The sequence below is a fragment of the Lithobates pipiens genome, unplaced genomic scaffold, assembly GCF_037356315.1.
Source record: "Lithobates pipiens isolate NorthernLeopardFrog02 unplaced genomic scaffold, aLitPip1_a1.2 Scaffold_3, whole genome shotgun sequence".
NCBI classification, from domain to species: domain Eukaryota; kingdom Metazoa; phylum Chordata; class Amphibia; order Anura; family Ranidae; genus Lithobates; species Lithobates pipiens.
The window spans coordinates 197,933,911-197,947,284 of NW_027507790.1; the positions used below are offsets into that span (position 1 = coordinate 197,933,911).

The 13,374-nt window shown below is 42.2% G+C and overlaps 1 long non-coding RNA gene across 1 annotated transcript in view; it reads left to right on the plus strand.

The window, feature by feature from the left end:
* The first annotated feature begins 877 nt into the window (after positions 1-877).
* Positions 878-13,374, plus strand: part of LOC143940884 (uncharacterized) — a 673,128-nt gene continuing 660,631 nt past the window's right edge. Inside the window, exon 1 of the long non-coding RNA XR_013263949.1 lies at positions 878-1,084. This is a non-coding gene — a long non-coding RNA (uncharacterized LOC143940884). The remainder of the gene's footprint in view (positions 1,085-13,374) is intronic.

Sequence of the window (13,374 nt, forward strand, 5' to 3'; positions counted from 1 at the left end):
CGCAGAGGCAACGCGACCGGGAGGCAGTGGGGGCGCTTAGTTCTAAGGTAAGTATTTCATAATGAGCTAGTATGCGGTGCCAAGATTTGGCACATAAACTTTTTTGGAGTGGAGTGATGCCCATTGGAGTGATGCTCAGATGAATGGTGCGGCTCCAAAAACAAAACAAAACACAAAATAGCTAAAAAAAAATGCGCTACAGCAACTATTACTGCACTATGCTGAAGTGTGAATGGCGTCTGAAGGTGTAGGGGCTAGACTTTTTGCATTGTATGATTATGAAGACAGACTTGGGACAGGCTCACTCTATCATTGTTCAAAAAACCTTGCAGTCAGCCATGACACCTCCCCCAGAGAAACATCTACAAGATAACAACTATTAAAAAATAGGACATGCTGTGTGAATGGGAACACATAACAAACATATAGTGGGAGTTCCTCAAATTTGCAAAAGTGGAAATGAGCTTTAAGGTGCACAGCCGTCTCTTACTGGGAACCTATAAAACAGCTGTTACCTATCACAGTGATGGCTCCTATCCAGAGCCCCAGGCTGTCATTGTCTGTCTCCTGGAAGCAGTGCTAGCTCAAGGACAGCGCACACTTTTGCTGGGTGACATGTCTGCCCCGGAACTAGCATTGCTCCTAGGAGTTAGTCAGTGGCAGCCTCTGGCACTGTTTGGGAGCCTCTGCTGTGCCAGGTAATAGCCGTCCTGACAAGTTCCTTTTGACAAATAAATCACCTGTTTGTCTTCCCACAATAAAGCTGCATGCTAGCTACCTGCCACTAAGAGGTTACAGGCTCAGATAAGCAGATTAAGGACGTGGAGAATATCTCTGTTGTTCTCTCGCTGCCCTTTCAGTCTCTGCAGCCAGTTGGACAAGTTGTAGGAAGCTGCCGGATTGGCAGAAGGCAGAGCTTGTGTTCCATAAATTACAAGTCAGCTTGTACTAGCATGAATACTATCGCTCCAGCAAGCTGTCCCCTGGGCCTGTCATTGCCTCGCTGCATGAATTTCTAATCGTTAATTACAGAGCCTCGGATCCCCCTCTTCTGCGCAGCCACTTGCTTCGTAAAGAAACCTCTGTGAGTACTCTTACCAATGTGTTTAACTGCTGGGGTGGCATTGGACAGGCTGTGCTGAAAAGACAGCTCACCATTAAACTTAATGCTAAAGTGACAGTTGTACATCCTCCGTCTCACTAATGAAGTGTCACGGCTTGTGTTTGTTGTATTATACCTTATTTTTCAGAGAAAAACCTGTACAGTGGATCAAAGTGAAGTTATTAAAGAGCATGGACTGCTAGGATTAGTTTACTGAAGTAGCTAGTTAGCATATGCTGTATGGTGCAATGATGATAGGGAAGGTGCTATATCCCAAAGCAACCAGGGGCGAGTATACTGTAGCCTGTTTGGTGATTTGTGAATGGTTATTACGAGTTACTGCATTGTTATAAATCATACAGATGAGATACAGAGGCTGCAACTTTAACATCTGTCACCGGTTTTTGCCAACGTGACTTTCAGCACTTAGGAGTGGACGTAAATTGCCCTGAGATAAACAATACCATGGCTTGTCAAGTTCTTTTCAGCTGGACTACTGTACTGCTGCTAATATCCATTTTATCGAAAAAGACCATCATTCTTTCCTCGCTTTCAGTTACACTCTCTAATTAGGTGACCCCCCTTCTTCCCACCTTACCACAGGTAGTGAGTTTCTACTGAACTACAATGCGTATCATGGAATACATCATAGCTCCCAACTGTCCCTAAATTTGAGGGACTGTCCCTGATTTGGAAAAAAGTCCCTCTGTCCCTCTTTCCTCCTCACTTGTCCCTTATTATGGTCTGATCCATATACCTCTGTATAAAATGCACTACTTCTCTATCAAGAAGTGTTTTACAGTACTAATCCATCCAGTTTCTAAATTGTTGCATTTGTATATTCTAAAAGCAAATTTAAAGGAATGGTAGTGGTAACCAAAAAAAAAGCACTCGTGGGTTTAACTAATACTTTTTTGTATTATTTTCCTTTAAGGGTGTGTGGCAGGGGGCGTGTTCTATGCCTATACACCTTTTACTAATAGGTGTCCCTTGTTCCCATCTCAAAAAGTTGGGAGGCATGCATACATGGCAATGCCAAGTATACATCATATGTGAGATTATGTATTCATTTTCTGTTGTATATCTGAGGATGTGGTACTTTGTAAAGCCCTAAAATTGTAGCACCCTTTGCATTGTCATAATAATTTGTAATACATTAAAAAATTAAATCAAAAATAGCGCACAGTGAATCCCTATACATAAAACAATAAAAGATAAAAACATACTATAGAAAAGACTGCGCTAGGATAAAATAGCAATACAAATTAAAATAGCTGCTAGCACATATATGCTGGAATAACAGCATTAAAGAGAATAAAATAACATTGGCGCAGAGCTTGGAACCAAAAATCTGATTATTAAGTCTGATAACACAGTCATAATCAGTTCACATAAGAACATTCTCAATCCCAATTCAAATAAAACTTGAAAAATGGCAACTGATAGCCAAGAAGGAAGGGGTGTCTGGAAAGGAGCCATCGCCATCACCCAATTACACCTCCTCTTACCCCTCTGTATGGACCCCCAATAAGGAAGGTCAAACAAGCCTTTTCAAAGTGATCCTGGAATGGTGTCACAAGAGCTGAATCCCCTGGCTTCTCCTTAATAAGATGCTCCTCCACTGCCCACAATATCCATATTGCACTCATAGAAGCATGGAGGAATGAAAGGGCATAACATAGTGTAGTATGTTAAAAAAAAAAAAATATTGCTTAAAAAGTGTTGCACTCACTTGGTAAAAGTTTCATACAGACATCACTACAACAAAATGGGCTGCCACGTCCCGGTATACGATGTCGTCATGCGTCACGACTCTTGCATACACGTTTCATCATCAATGAACGGGTGATGGTGACGGCTCTTTTCCTTACACGCCTTCCTTCTTTGTTATCAATCGCCATTTTCCAAGTTTTATTTGAATTGGGATTGAGAATGTTTTTATGTGGATTTTTTATGACTTTGTAATTTTACTTTATAATCTGATTTTGGGTTCCAAACACTGCACCAACATTATTTCAATATAAGATAATACAATGAAACCTGTCTGCAAAGCCTTTTTTAGCCAATGTAAGAGTTTTAATTGTCATCAAAGGGTGGAACAACACATATAGCATAACAGAAAAGCTTAGAAATACCCAAAGAATACCTTAAAGTATATAAAATGTATACATACCACTGATTATAATGTTGAGGCCACTAAAAATATGGAAAGAATGAGTTGGAATTCATGGTCTCTAAAGTGCATGATGTCATGAATGCACATCATAGTCATATATATCTGTACCACAAAATACTCAGCATGCTGGGAAATCTATGAAAAATGTTTTTTTTTACTGCCACATAATACAATGACTAAATGATCACGTGCTTCATAACAACCAACACCCCATTATATGAGTGCAGTGGTGAAGGAGTTACCACCAAAGTGTAAGATAGAATAACCAAAAAATGACAAGACCAGCCATTCTCAACCAGGGCTCCTCCAGAGGTTCCTAGGGGTTCCATGAGCGGTGACTTGGTGACCTTGCATTTGATGGTATCTACATAGTGTCAGGGCCTTACAGATCTTTTTAGGGGGGCATTCTGACCATCACTGCAAATGGGGACATTTTCCCCACTGACCCCAAATGAATTGGTTTTAGTAGGGCTTTCCTAACATCTGAAATCTATTTCAAGGGTTACTCTAGAGAAGAAAGGTTGAGAAAGACTGGGTTAGACCATGAATAGGAACATAAGTAGACTGAAGGGGGACTAGCCCAGAAGTGCTTGATGAGCTGTGTGCCCTGCAGAAACTGTGGCTGGAGTTATCATTTAATTTGTGATCTACTTTTGGTAATATAAAGCTTCCTGCACTTTTGCTAAAATGAAGATACCCACAAATTCATGATGAACTTGCTAAAGTTTCCTTCTGTAAGGAAGATAATAAGTCCCAAAAAACCCTTTCTTATTTCAGAAGATAAGTTTTCACCTCTCCTACTGTCTGTGTAACAGAACATGGTTGCAATGCGGAGAAACTGTCCTCTGAAATCCCTTCAGAAACTGACACGTCAGGAAGTTTTAGTCTGCTGGTCTTCCATACAAAGCCGAATTTAGACCTTGGGGGCCCCTGGGCACTTCAGGTTTGGAGGATTGGGGGCCCTTTTCACACAGATTTACAGGTTTACATTCTCAATGACAGTCGCGCATTTTTAAAATGCATGACACAACAACATTCTGAAGTCACACATGCCCACACACACGCAGTCATAGAACTCTATGGGGGTTATTTACGAAAAGGCAAATCGACTTTGCACTGCAAGTGCACTTGGAAGTGCAGTCGCTCTAAATCTAAGGGGTAGATCTGAAATGAGTGGAAGCTCTGCTGATTTTATCATCCAATCATGTGCAAGCTAAAATGCTGTGTTTTATCTTCCTTGCATGTCCCCCTCGGATCTATAGCAACTTTACTTCCAAGTGCACTTTTCCTTTAGAGCCCTTTCACACCGAGCCGCGGTAGGCGTCGGCGGTAAAGCGGCGCTATATTTAGTGCTGCTTCACCGTCGGTTTACCATTGCTTTAGCAGCATTATTCGGCCATTAGTGGGGGCAGTTTTAACCCCCCCGCTAGTGACTGAAAAGGGGTTTAATCCACCCGCAAAACGCAGCCGGAGCGGCGGTTTGCCGGCAGTATCGCATCGCTGCCATATTGATTTCAATGAGGAGTAGTGGTGAGTTCATTGCTCCTTCACCGCTCCAAAGAAGCTGCTGGCAGGACTTTTTGTGATGCCCTGCCAGCGTACCGCTCCAGTGTGAAAGTCCTCGGGCTTTCACACTGGAGTGCATGGAGCAGCTTTTTTCAGGCACTATTTTTAGCACTGTAGCGCCTGAAAAACTCTGGCAGTGTGAAAGGGGTCTTAGTAAATAACCCCCAATGTGTGGTTTGCTTGAGCCGCCAAAATTCATTTTTGAAAAAACAATACAGTATACCAGTCCAGAGGTTTACTTCCCAAGATACATTTAATAAAAGAAAGTATGATTTTTTATTATATATTTTATATCATTTTATTATTATTTATTTTGTAATACTTTTATTTTTTTTATATTATTTCATATCATTTTAGTAGAGGAACGCCTGTTCTTTCAGGGGGGTCTGGGGCATTTGACCCTTTTGCCCCCTTATATATCTGACCTTGCTTTCACAGCAATCTGGGGTTTCTCCCACCAAGCACTACACCACTGCTGCATCCTGCAGGAGTGCAGAGGCAGTCTGGTAATCTGACACTCCTGGAAGTGTCAGAGGACAAGTTCCATGCATTGCAGCAGAGTTTGGCAAGGCAGGCAGCAGTCAAGGTATTTACTTTTTTTTTGAATAAAGGGAGCTCCTTTATGTTCATTTTAATTTATAGTAACAGAGTCTCTAATTCTGGATTGATGTGACGTTACAATAGCTTTGTGTTTTGGTACCAGTTTTCAGTGTGTTTTGCTGTGTTTTTGTGTGTTTGGCTGTAGAGCTACAACTCCGTTTCATTTTATGATTGCTATTGTAAAATGAAAATACATTTTCTAAACTGATTATGATTTTTTCCTGTGTCAGAACATGCATTTAAAATGTCCCAAAATGCGAACTGCAGTAAAATAAAGCAAAATGCAGTGGTATACACAATAGCCGCGCTAAGACGCAGCATTTTTATAATGCTAAAATGTGAATAGGTCCGAAGCTTGTAGACATTGCATTGTGCCACGTGTACAAAACATCCGGGAGAAAATGATTTATAAAAAGATAAACTTTACTCAGTGTTGCAGAGTGTGGTCTGAGTTGCTGATGGGGTGATTAGCTGTAGCTAATACTGTTCTTGTGGTAATAAATGATAAGGGGTGCTGGATAAGCATGGCTTGTTAGGAATGGATCCACATAAAACTAATATTTAAATGGAATTCTTTGTATACAATGAAAGATTACAGTATAGTGTTTTAGTAAAATCCCAAGCAACGTAGAAGTCACATTTACTTTTTTTAATTCATGCTGAAAATCAGCCATTATAGTACTTTTTTTAATTTAAAATACTGCCACTTTATACCTTTTTGGCTGATCTGTATACCACGGTCACATGATAAACTGCAGGGTCCGTTCGAGTGCTGAGTGTTCAGGTAGGAGGAGATTTCCACTACATCCTGTCCTCATGCTTTTATGGGAGGCGGATCATCCATGAATCAAGATGTGACATCCCACTCACTGTGCTCTTTTTTAGTTACTGGGCATGGAGGAAGAGGGAGGGACTGGGCTGTCATTTAGGATCGGTATACACACCCAAATGTGTGATGTCAATATCATGTGACCTGAAAAGCTCAGCTCAACAAGGAAATCTTGTCTCCAGCAATAGAGACCAAACTGAGCATGTGCAAGGGGACCACTCTGACTGTGTAACTGGCCTTGCCAAGAGAAACCCTGCAGGAGGGGAGGATCTTCTGCATACAGGAACAAAGCCTTTTTACACAATGCAGAGGATTAACCTCTTAGGTTCCACAGTGAGTATAACAAGCATGCTATTCTGCACACACTGATTTTTACTTTTGTATGGGTTTAGTAACACTTTATACTTCCAACCCTCAGAGAGAAAGCTGCATTGAGTAATAACCCTCAACCTTGGTCTGTACCTGAACACTGGAGTGAAATGCTCAGGTAGCAAGGAGAAGGAGGCATGTAAGAGATACAGCGCACCGCTATCCACCTAGAAGTGACATTTCCAAATATGCGCTAACTGCTATATACAAGCAGAATATTGATCACTAATGGAAAACTGAAAACTGCTTTTGTCTATAGAAACCTACACTGAGAGATGGTAACTTACATTGCTCATCTCCTTCTGAAAATGTGAGTGCCTGCCTGTGTCGGTCTCTACCTTACGAATATACCAAGTCCAAAAAGAGCGCCAGATCGATGTACTGAGCATTCGAAAACGTTTACAATTGGTGTTCATACAAGACAGCCAAATATGTTTTGAGGGGTCAAACGTATCATTCAACGATACAAAACTAATATGGAATTAAGAAACGAATTGTTGTAAAAACCTAAACTGATATTAACCATAAAGCATTAAACTCAAAGGGGGGGGGGGGGGGTGATATATATAAGCCAGGTTGCTGCACCATGTAGCCACTCCCTATGACAAAGTCGAAAGTGCCAAAACACGTTGGGGCGTGGCTATGCAGCGGCCAGAGTGACATCAGGACCAGAAATTGGAAGTGACGTGGAGTGTCATCCATGGTGCCCGGAGATGGTGAGACTTTTCAGTCTATCACCAAACTGGGTGATACCTGATGCTATTTCTTTGATATGTGCTACCTTTTTTAATGTTATTGGATTGGTTACTGAACCATTGGAGGCATTTTTTCTTCTTTTCTCATATGTTTATGGCCATTTATGAACTTTGTGAAGATACATGGTGATGTTCATAAGATCTGACAGCTATTATTCTATAACACATGCGAGCCATGCTCATGCACAGGAGTATCTGGTGAGGGCCTTTCTGTAGGGCAGAGGGATCACTTGTGTACGCAAGGTGGTGTGTGGATGAAGTAACTTCAGTGAGGGAAGATTTGATCACACTTTTTTCTACACTATATTTTAGTCAACTAATTTATAATGGACATTTAATAGTATTTTTGAACACTTGTTTTTTGAACACATACAGTGCCTTGAAAAAGTATTCATACCCCTTGAAATTTTACAACCAAAAACATAAATGCATTTTATTGGGATTTTATGTGATGGACCAACACAAAGTGGCACATAATTGTAAAGTGGAAGGAAAATGATAAATGTTTTTTCTAATTTTTTTACTAATAAATATCTGAAAAGTGCAGCATGCATTTGTATTCAGCCCCCCTGAGTCAATACTTTATAGAACCCCCTTTCGTTGCAAATACAGCTGCAAGTCTTTTTGGGGATGTCTCTACCAGCTTTGCACATCTAGAGTGAAATTTTTGCCCATTCTTCTTTGCAAAATAGCTCAAGCTCTGTCAGATTGTATGGAGAGTGTCTGTGAACAGCAATTTTCAAGTCTTGCCACAAATTCTCAATTGGATTTAGGTCTGGACTTAACTTGACTGGGCTATTCTAACACATGAATATGCTTTGATCTAAACCATTCCATTGTATCTCTGGCTGTATGTTTAGGGTTGTTGTCCTGCTGGAAGATGAACCTCCAGCCCTCCATCTCAAGCTGGCTGAGAGGCTAAGCCAGCTGCTGGCCAGGCATTTGGGTGAATCCTGACATTAAATTCAGGGATCCCTGCAGAGTCTGGATCGCCTAAGTGACATCAGCTGACATCGATCTTTATCCCGCTGTCAGCTGAATACAGGTCACAGGAGTGCAGAGTTAAATGCAAAATAGCTTTGGCCCTACTTTTCCTTTAAACCACAATAATAAGATTTCTTGGCATTGCAGGTGATTGAGCCTGTTGTTGAGCATCATATAAAGCAGGTAGGTTAAGTATGTTCTTTGCAGAAAGTGGACTGATGGTTTCATCTAAGTTGCCCTGTCAAGATTAAAATAAAACTCCAACATAACCATGTTTACTCTCTCCTGCCTGGGGATCCATGTCTCCTAACTTCACTTTCTTTCGTTCAATCAGTAGGTTGAACAAAAGAAAATTAATCAGTTCCACTATCTACACATTCAAATATGGATGGGGGAATCCATCCTGCGGAGATATTATATTCTGAAAATGGAGACAATTCCCCGCCATCAGAATATACTCATCAGCCTCGTCAGCTATAGCGGCACTGATCGAGCAAAATTTTTCCAACAGACTGGTTGTAAAGAAGTTGACTTAGACATTGACTTCTATACAACCAGCTTGCCCATAGATGGATCGACATTTTGACAGTTCCTGCTGAACCAGCCGAAATTGAATCCATATATGGCAGGCTTAAGACTATTAAGCATTCAACACTTTTGGGAGAGTTGGCTGCTTGTGCCCCCACCAAGTCCCGTGGTTCCATTCTCTGACACTTCATCACTGTTGAGTCTTGAAGTCATGTTGGAGTCGGAAGAATGGATTTCCACACAGTGAATCCTGAATCTGTTGCATAGCTTTATTTTAAAATATTATATAACCTATGGCCAATCTTTGAATCAGATTCAGAGTTTATTTAGGAGAAGGTAATTCTTTCCTCAATAATTATGTGACTGTGTGCCTCTCATATTCTCATTAAAACATATCCTGGCTGTAAATAAAAATAAACAAATGTAATTATCTATGCTGGAAATGCATTAACAAGCCGTCTACTGTGATACTTTTCAGTCTTAAGGATTAGGTTTACACTGCTGCCATAGAATTCTGTCACTGTGATTATGTCATGCTACTTGGATGCAATTTTGATAAGGTTTATATATTCTGTAGGGCCAAAATCATGCTGGAATTGCACCAAGGTAGTACAGGAATCTTTCTGAAAATTGGTCAGTGCTGAGTCACATTGATGTGAATGAGCACCCTGTAATTTCCTTGTCATGTGATTCTATGTGACTCAAGTCACATCTGACATCGAACTAGTGTGAACCAGGACTGAAGTGGTATTAAGCCCAAAAGCAAACATTTATTATATTGCTGCTTACCAATTCTTAGATGTTATGGCTGTATTCATTTTTTTTTTTTACTTTCTTGTCCTTATTTTATAGTTTGGATTCTATTTGTTACATGTATCTAAATCTGTTAGTACATTTAACACTCTCCTCCCCCAGACTTATAAGGATGCTGTCCAAATATGCCCCGTTCTCCTTCATCCAGAGTGAGGGGGGGGGGGGGGGGCTCTAATACAGGAGATGTGTAACTGGCCAGAACACCAGGTGAAAACAGAGGGGAAAAAAAACAAAAAAAATAAAATGGATGCAGCCACCACATTTAAAGATTGGTAAACTGCAATATATTACATTTTTGGTGTTGGGTTTAATACCGCTTTAACCAGGGCCCAAGTCCTGCGGGAACGCATGGGAACGGAGTTCCTGTACTTTTTCCACAACAGGAACTCGGTTGAATGCTGATTATTCAGAGAATTACCGTATTTATGTTTATTGAGAATTGTTTTTTTTTTATGTACTAACAGTTAAGCTTCATACACACAATACAAAAATTTGATGAAAAATACCACTTTTGAAGCGTTTGTGCATATGAGCGTATCATTTTTTATTTATTTTTTGGTGGGGGGGAGAGGATCTTGGGTGGGAGTTCCCACACTTTTTTCCCCAGGACTTGACTCCTGGCTTTAACCTTACAAAAGTAGCAGGTCACATAACAGAGAATCACTGAAGGAGACTTGGGGTCACTGGGGGAGAGTTAGAAGTTTTGCTGTGTAGGTGACAGTGAAAATGGGGTGTGGAATTGTACTGTATATATGTATGTATAAATTATATTTATATACACAGTATCTCACAAAAGTGAGTACACCCCTCACATTTTTGTAAATATTTTATTATACCTTTTCATGTGACAACACTGAAGAAATTACACTTTGCTACAATGTAAAGTAGTGAGTGTACAGCTTGTATAACAGTGTAAATTTGCTGCCCCCTCAAAATAACTCAACATACAGTCATTAATGTCTAAACCGCTGGCAAGAAAAGTGAGTACACCCCTAATGCCGCATACACACGATCGGACTATCTGGCGGACTTGGTCACATGATGTCATCATAAGGGGCGGGGACATCACCCAGTGACCCCGCCCATTGTCCCTATATAAATCGGCGCGCAACATGTCCCTGTCATTGCGGCCAGAGATAGCATCGAGTCAACATCTCAAGGAAGAAGAGAAGGCGACAGCGGCAACAGAAGACCAGGCCACCGCTAGTAAAAGAGCTAGGAGAAGAAAGCGGAGGCCCGGCAAGAAGAACCGAAGAAGGGGACAAGACCCCCGAAGTCAGAAGAAGACCCCCGGGAGGCAGTGGCAACAAAGAAGAAGAAAGCCGGGCTCCTCCGCTAGTAAAAGAGCTAGCAGAAGGTATTGGAGAAGTCCAGCGAGAAGACCCCCCAAGACGGAAGAAGACCTCCGGAGCTGTGCAATAAATTATTTTAAAACCTTGTGTTGTGTTTTATTTACACTTTTTTCACCAGGTGAATGGGTAGGGGTACATTGTACCCCATACTCATTCACATAGGGTGGGGGGGGCGGTATCTGGGGGCCCCTTTATTAAAGGCTCCCGGATTCCGATAAGCCCCCCGCCCGCAGACCCCGACAACCAACGGCCAGGGTTATCAGAAAGAGGCCCTTGTCCTCATCAACATGGGGACAAGGTGCTTTGGGGTGGGGGGCCGCTTTTTCCACAAAGCACCCCCCCCAATGTTGAGGGCACGTGGCCTGGTACGGCTCAGGAGGGAGGGGGCGCTCGCTCGTCCCCGCCCCCTTTCCTGACCGGCCGGGCTGCGTGCTCTGATAAGATTCTGATATGAACTTTGGTGGGGACCCCCACGCAGTTTTTTTGCTGTAGGGCTTCCCCTTTAAGTCTTTAAGTCCATACCAGGTGACGGGGCCGGCAAGGTGTCAATCTCGCCGGCGAAGGCGGTGACATTGACTTCCTTCGTTAGTCCCGTCTACCTGGAGCCGCGTTCAAAATGAGCGGACTTTACTCCATGTGTGGGCAAGTCCGTTGATTTCAAAAGTCCGGCCATAGTCCAGTGGTTTGGCCCCCGCACCTAGCCTGGCAGAAAAGTCTGGTCGTGTGTGGGCAGGTCTGCTTGTTTTGAAGTCCGCTGGACATCCGCATCAAAGTCCGGACCTCCGCTTCAAAGACTAAGTCCACCAGATAGTCCGATCGTGTGTACGCAGCATAAGTGAACATGTTCATATTGGGCCCAAAGTGTCAATATTTTGTGTGGCCACCCTCTTGGGCATGAAGTTCACCAGAGCTTCACAGGTTGCCACTGAAGTCCTCTTCCACTCCTCCATGACGACATCACTGAGCTGGTGGATGTTAGAGACCTTGCGCTCCTCCACCCTTCATTTGAGGATGCCCCACAGATACTCAATAGGGCTTAGGTCTGGCAACATGCTTGGCCAGTCTATTACCTTTACCCTCAGCTTCTTTAGAAAGGCAGTAGTCATCTTGGTGTTATGTTTAGGGTCGTTGTCATGTTGGAATACTGCCCTGCAGCCCAGTCTCCGAAGGGAGGGGATATGCTCTGCTTCAGTATGTCACCGTACATAGAGGCATTCATGATTCCCTCAATGAACTGTAGCTCCCGAGTGTTGGCAGCACGCATGCAGCCCCAGACCATGACACTCTCACCACCATGCTTGACTGTAGGCAAGACACACTTGTCTTTGTACTCCTCACCTGGTTGCCACAACACACGCTTGACAGCATCTGATCCTAATAAGTTTATCTTGGTCTCATCAGAACAGAGGGCATAGTTCCAGTAATCCATGTCAATAGTCTGATTGTCTTCAACAAACTGTTTGCAGGCTTTCTTGTGCATCATCTTTAGAAGAGGCTTCCTTCTGGGATGACAGCCATTCAGACCAATTGTGTGTGGCTTATGGTCTGAGCACTGACAGGCTGACCCCCACCCTTTCAACCTCTGCAGCAATGCTGGCAGCACTCATACCTCTATTTCCCAAAGACAACCTCTGGATATGATGCTGAGTACATGCACTCAACTTCTTTGGTCGACCATGGCGAGGCCTGTTCTGAGTGGAACCTGTCCTGTTAAACCGCTGTAGTGTCTTGGCCACCGTGCTGCAGCTCAGTTTCTGGGTCTTGGCAATCTTCTTATAGACTATGCCATCTTTATGTAGAGCAACAATTCTTTTTTTTTCATATTCTCAGGGAGTTATTTGCCATGAGCTGCCATGTTGAAATTTCAGTGACTAGTATGAGAGAGTGAGAGAGCGATAACACCAAATTTAACATGCCTGCTTCCCATTCACACCTGAGACCTTGTAACACTAAGGAGTCACATGACATCGGGGAGGAAAAAACGGCTAACTGGGCCCAATTTGGACATTTTCACTTAGGGGTGTACTCACTTTTGTTGGCAGCAGTTTAGACATGAACCTCCTTGGCAGTATGATTAATTATATCAGACTTTTGAATGTCAAAGCGGTACATTGTTTTGCATAGAAATTTGGAATTTTATATTATAGATAGGCCTGTAATGCTTAGGAATAACTCACTTAAATCTGTCCAAACAAGAGTCAAGTAGGCGTCCCGGGTATGGTAAAGTTTGAAATCATAAATCATAAATTATAATATAATAAATAACTATAAAAAATGATAAAAAAATAATATGATAATAA